This window comes from Arvicola amphibius, chromosome 3, assembly GCF_903992535.2.
Source record: "Arvicola amphibius chromosome 3, mArvAmp1.2, whole genome shotgun sequence".
Classification (NCBI taxonomy): Eukaryota; Metazoa; Chordata; class Mammalia; order Rodentia; family Cricetidae; genus Arvicola; species Arvicola amphibius.
In genome coordinates, this window is record NC_052049.1 from 189,517,950 (window position 1) to 189,524,389 (window position 6,440).

Here is a 6,440-nt window from a genome sequence, read left to right on the forward strand (position 1 = left end):
GTTTCCTTCTCATTAATATTTAGATAATTCAAAGTTAATAAAGCATTATGCAGTCTATTTCTGGGAGTACTTATCATTCCTTTCTGTTTGTTTAGCATATCCTTTCCCTGTCACACAGCTTCCAGTTTGTGCTTCTTGCTGGTGAATTCTGGGCTCCTTGTTCTGTGTATGGAATTGATTGCTTTTAATTTGTCAAGCAAGACATATTTGTCAGTATTTAACAAGGCACCAAGGCAGAAAACCAAAGCGATACAGGACTCTTCATGCCACCACTGGTTATAAAACCGCCAGTTGTGACTCTTCACCATGCGCTACAACTGTGACACCTGCTGGACAATAAAGATTATTACACCCAAAACAATTTACCAAGATATAACAAAGGTAACTATTTGATTAATAAACAAATCAATAAACTTGAAAGTTAAATAATTTCAGACAATATTACCATGCAGAATTTTAATAACCTTTTTGCTGATACTATGGTTTGTATTCTGCAAGGCTTATATGGTTATTGTAATACATTTATTGGATAATGGGACTCAGTTTTCTTCTGCATATTATATCCTTAAGAAAATGGTTTGATAACAGAGCCAAGAATGAGGCACTTTTAGAAATGATACAGTCTTTACATACTAATAATGAACAGCTAGCTGGCAGGATTAATACCATCGAAAATCAAAATTTACCTAAAAATTAATACTACTGAAAAGGATAACATTAATTTTACAGATAAAATTCAATCTATGTCAAAGTGTACTGAGAAATTATCAGAAAGAATTCATCTGTTGAATTTGACAATCAAAATCTGTTAAAAAGTTATGATAGGTTAGCAGATAGAGGATCTCTCCAGGAAGGCAATCTTCACACTACTTAAATAGTGTCCAAGGCTGAGATGTTATCTTTAAAGGAAAAACTTCAGACCTTGGAATCACATGTGCAAAATGAGGACCAGAGGCTATGTGCCTCAATGAAATCACTAGAAATATATACAGGCCAGGAAATCCAGGCTTTACGAATGACAGTAGTAAAAAGTTTTGAAACAACTGAAGAAATTATTGGAGCTGATGGACAGGAATTAATATCACCAGTACTCATCAGAGATGATTTACCCAGGGTTTTAGCTTACTACCATGTAACTCTGAAAAAGCATCAAGTTTTAAGCGCCCAAAGGGATCCAAAGAAGGTAGATGGCTACTATAGAAATGAATGAGCTAAAAGAAATTAAGCAAGAACTAGTATCTTATAGCTAGCATTCAGAATTTGTTAGGGAGATTAAAGACATGGGCTTCTAGCAATACAGCTCTCCTACACAACTGTCTTCAATTAGTTTTAGCAGTCCTGGATTATGGGCCACAATTACTGTGGAAATGTTATTTGCGAGAAGAGGCAAAAATTTTAGAACAACAAAGAAAAGTAAAAGGACTTGAGATTTCCCAAGATCAACTTCTTGGTGAGGGCACTTATGCTGACCCACAAGCTCAAGCTCTTTACAATGAACAAATCTTGTTCCTGTGCCACAAAGCAGCCTTAAATGTTTGGGATGGGATTCAAGAACTAGGAAAATGAATTGAATCATATACCAGGGTTAAACAGGGCCTGAGAAAACCCTTTAGTGACTTTTTATAAAGATTAACTAAGGCTGTACAAATAGGAGTAACAAATCAATATACTAGATGAGTACTTATTGACTATCTGGCTTTTAAAAATGCCAACTTAGAATGCAAAAAGATACTTGTGCTTTTAAAGGTTAGATCAGCACCAATGGATGAATGAATTCTGCATACAATGAACATTGAGATATTTAACAACAATACTGGATCTTGGGTAGGAGAAGCAATTTCCAAAGGAATGAGGAGAGAGCAAAATGCCAAATGTTTTAATGGTTGTAGAATAGGACACCTGAGAAGGGATTGTAGACAAGTAATTCCTAGAAATAGTGTCTCCTCTGGGAATGGCAAAATTAAAAGGTATCAGCCTTCTGGATTATGTAGGAGGTATGGCAAATGCCGACATTGTACCACTGAATGCAGATCAACAAAAGACAGACAAGGCAACCCAATACCATCAGGAAACTCCTTGAGGGCCTTTCACAGACTCCCAAGTCAAAAGTGGTCCAGTCATTCCCAGTCACTCTGGAGGACATCTAAAAAATTCAGTACCTGCCGTAGAAGACCATACTGTTCTGGATGATGGAATAAACATGAAGAAAAATAAAAAATTCCAATAGGAAATAGGAAAAGTATATTTTGGCAGACTTCTACAAATGATCAAAGACCAAAGCTAAGAGTGCATATAAATGGCATTGTAATTGTGGGTTTGACAGACACGGGTACAGATGTGAGTATCATTACTCCAGAATCTTGGCATTTGAATTGGCCTCTTCAAGAGACAGATGTTCAATTCCTATGAATAGGAACCCTATGTCAAGTGAAACAAAGCATGAGATGGGTTGAATGCATAGGACTAAAAGGACAGAGATGAAGCCTGAGGCCATATGTGGCTAATATCACAGTGAATTTATGGGGTCATGACCTGTGGCAGCAATGGAATACCCATATTAACATTTCTGCAGTCATCAAAACTCTTATTTCTGGGAAGGATATTATAAGTACTATAAAAAATGGTCACCAGCCATACAGGATATACAATAACACAAAGCAACTAGCAAATCTTTAGAGGTACCAATGACCCTACCTTTAAAATGGCTAATTGAGAAACCAAAGAATTCCAAAGAAAACCAAAGAAACCAAAGAAATAAGAGAACTAACAGATGCAATGAATCAAATGAACGTAACAGATACCTATAGAACATTCCATCCAAACAGGAAAGAATTCACCTTCTTCTCAGCAACTCATGAAACCTTCTCAAAAATGGATCACATACTCGGTAACAAAGCAAACATCCACAGATACAAAAAAAATTGGAGTAACCACCTGTGTCTTATCGGATCACCATGGAGTAAAGTTAGAATTTAACAACAATACTACCCCCAGAAAGCCTACAAACTCATGGAAACTGAACAATCAACTAATTAACCACCCCTGGGTCAAGGAAGAAATAAAGAAATTAAAGTCTTCCTTGAATTCAACAAAAATGAAGAGACAACATACCCAAATAAAACATTAATTTTCATTCATCAATTAAATATTAAATTAATTAATTAAATATTAATTTTATTGATTACTTAAAATTAATATTAATAAAATATTAATTAAAAAGAATCACATCAAGGGCCATGGGGATGCCCAGGATCTGGACTGCCACCTTTGGCCATTTTGGTGGCCCTGCCCCTTATTGGATGTAGCATTAGAGAGAAATAGCCCTGTTTCACACCAACTTTCAGCACTTCGGAGAGTGGGTCCTGTGCCTCACCTGGGCAGCACAGCAGAGCTGACATGTTGGTGGGGAGGGCAGTGAGCCGGCCCTGAAGGCATAAGAGTGAGAGAGCTAACTCCACTATCTGTCTGTTATGCAGTGATGATGTCCCCCCACCCCCCGCCTTGCCACCTACTACAGGTGAGAGAGTTGTTTCCCGAGTCATGAGAGTGAGAGAGTTGACTCTGTCTCTCACCAACCGCAGCACTCAGGAGTACTTGTCTGGGCAACACAATAGAGCTGACCTTGTTAATAGGGGTACACAGGTGAGCTGGCCCTGTGAATGTATGTTAGAAATCAGGCCCCACCCCTCATCTGCCATATAGTGCAGTGGGTAAGAGAGAGATGCCCTCCTCTATCATCCACCTCTTGCTGCCTTTGGTGGTTGAGTGAGCTGGCCCTGAGGTCACAAGAGAGGGAGAGCTGGTCCTTTCCCCTCACCAGCTGCAGCATATGGGAAAGTGGTTCCTACTCTCCCTCATCTGCCATGTGGTGGCATGGATGAGGGAAAGATGTCTTCTCCCCTCCAATTGTCATCTGTGGTGGGTGGGAGAGTTGGAAGTGGGGGTATGAGATCAGGAGAGCTGGCCATGCACCTCACCAGCTACAGCACTGGGGAGAGTAGCCCCCGCATCTTACCTGGGCAAAACAGTACAGCTGGCCCTCGTGGTGTGTGAGTGGGTGAGGTAGCCTTTAGGGCATGAGTGCAGAATAACTGTCCCTGCTCCTCACTATCTGCTGAGTGGGTGAGCTAGTCCTGGCAATCCTGGAGAGCTTGCCCTGGTGATATTGATGAGGGATACTGGCAGGCTGACCAACCACCTAGGGTCAGAACCAGGGCTATGAGTTGGCCCACCCCAACATCCATCTCGTCTATGAACTGTTGGAGCATGTGAAGGAGCTGGACCTAGAAATTTAAAACTGCAGGATCTTCATGACACCAGGCAACAGTAGGATATCCGAGAGGAGTTCCATGAGGGCCTAGGATTGAGGGTGTAGAGGAAACCAGAGATCTTGAACCAGACCAATGACTCATCGCAGTGAACATTTACAAGTAAAGGTGTATGAACTACAGGATATACTGGGTGACTCACTGGGTCACACTACAGACTTTTTGTTGTTTTGTTTGTTAAATTTTTTTTAATTTAATTTTATTTTTGGGGGGAGATTGCAAGGGTAGAGGGCAGATATGAAGATATGGTGAGATAAATGGGATCAGGATGCGTTATGGGAAATCCACAAAGAATCAATAAAAAAGTCTAAAACAAAAACAACAACAAGCAAACAAAACCCACTTTGTTCCTCTATCTTTTCTGAGTCTCCATCACCTCTCCATTTGTCATAAACCTCTATATTTGTCATATACATTTGTCACCATAACATTTTATCCAAATAGCTTTACTTTCAGTAACTCATTATAATGAGTTGTTGGTCTGATTCAAGACCTCTGGCTTTTGTTACACAATCAATACTGAACCCTCACTGAAGCTCCTTTCAGGTATCCTGCTATTTCCTCAAGTCATAGAGATTCTGAAGCTTTGGTTCTGTAGGTCCCGTCCCTTCCTGAGTTCCAGCAGGTCATAGATGGAATAGAAGTTAGGGTGGACCAACTCAAAACACTGAATGTGTGCCTGGGTGGTAACTGAGTTGGTCAGTTTGGGCCTCTACTAGGATGGCCCCTCTCAGTAGAGATGCAGAGTCAGTTCTTCTGTGACCACACCATTGGAGTCATCTCTCCAGTCCCTGTGGTGAGGGCTGGGACCAGCTTTCTCAGAGCCTGGGCCATTGGAACCATCTCTCTCGAATGGGGTAGGACCACCTCTACCACTGCAGCAGCCAGTGAGGTGCAGGGCCATATCTTCCAGAGCCAGAGACAGGTGGTGCTGGTTCATCATGACCCTTGGATTTCAATTTCTCCAATGAAATTTAAATGGTATGGTTTGAAAGGCCACTGGTGGTAACCCAGGGTCATAGATATTAACAAAGATCCTAGCTGTATCAAGACCATGGACCCAGACATGTCCCTTGGCAGCAGTTCAGCCTGGACTTCACCACAGAGTTGGGTAGCAGCACAGGCCACTGACATCAGTACGGCCCCAGTGATGGCATGGCACTTGAGCACCAACACGGCCCCACGTACACGGCATTAGCTAGTAACCGGAGTCATGGGCATGCTCACAGATCTTAGCTGTGGCCCTTGGCATCAACTTGGTCCAGGATGTCATCATAGCCCAAGGTGACAGCACAGGCCACTCAAATCAGATTCTTCCTCACTGCCTTTGCTTATTCAGTTACGCTTCTCTCCACAGCACATGAACCACTCTGTTCTCTTTCTCTCCCATTTGTCCACCGTATAGTTGCTCATTATAATGGTGCCTGCTCACCCTGTGCCTTGAAGGCCTGTGGATGTCTTCTGCCTGCTCAGGTAGGTTAGGTCCAGATAGACTTGTGGGTATCTTCAGCCATTCTAGGCCTCTGATGTCCATTTTAAACTGAAGATTTATGTGGAAATCAACAAAAAGCCAAGTTTCTCAAGTAAATAGCATTGTGAAAGGGAAGCTATTTGCATGTAAAGAGGAAGTGGAACAGCCAGGAGAGAAAGGTCAAAACTGTTGTTCCTGTTCCACCCTTTCCCACAATCATTGGCTGTCACTGCAAGAAATTCATGGGAGAGATCAAACTCTCTGAGGGATGGTGAATCCTATGCACAACTCTTTCAGTTGCTGTTAAGGGACCTTGGAGATCTTTGTGTTTCTGTTTCTTTATCCATGACAGGAGTAACTGGGATGTATGCTCACATGAGTTAAAGCCAAGAGTATTTCCAACACTGTCTGAGAGGACAAGAGTTTATGAAGTTTAAAACATGTTTCTTAGCAGATTTCCTAAAACACAGTAGCTTCCATGAACACTGGATAATCTGTAGAAACAAGAAGCTGGGAACAGAATGCGGAACTGGATATAGATGTAGATGTATAGCTTTAGATGGATATGGATAAAATACAAATGTCAGAGTAATGATAGGTTATTGCACCAGATTTCTGTTGCTGCTGTAAATACTTGGGGG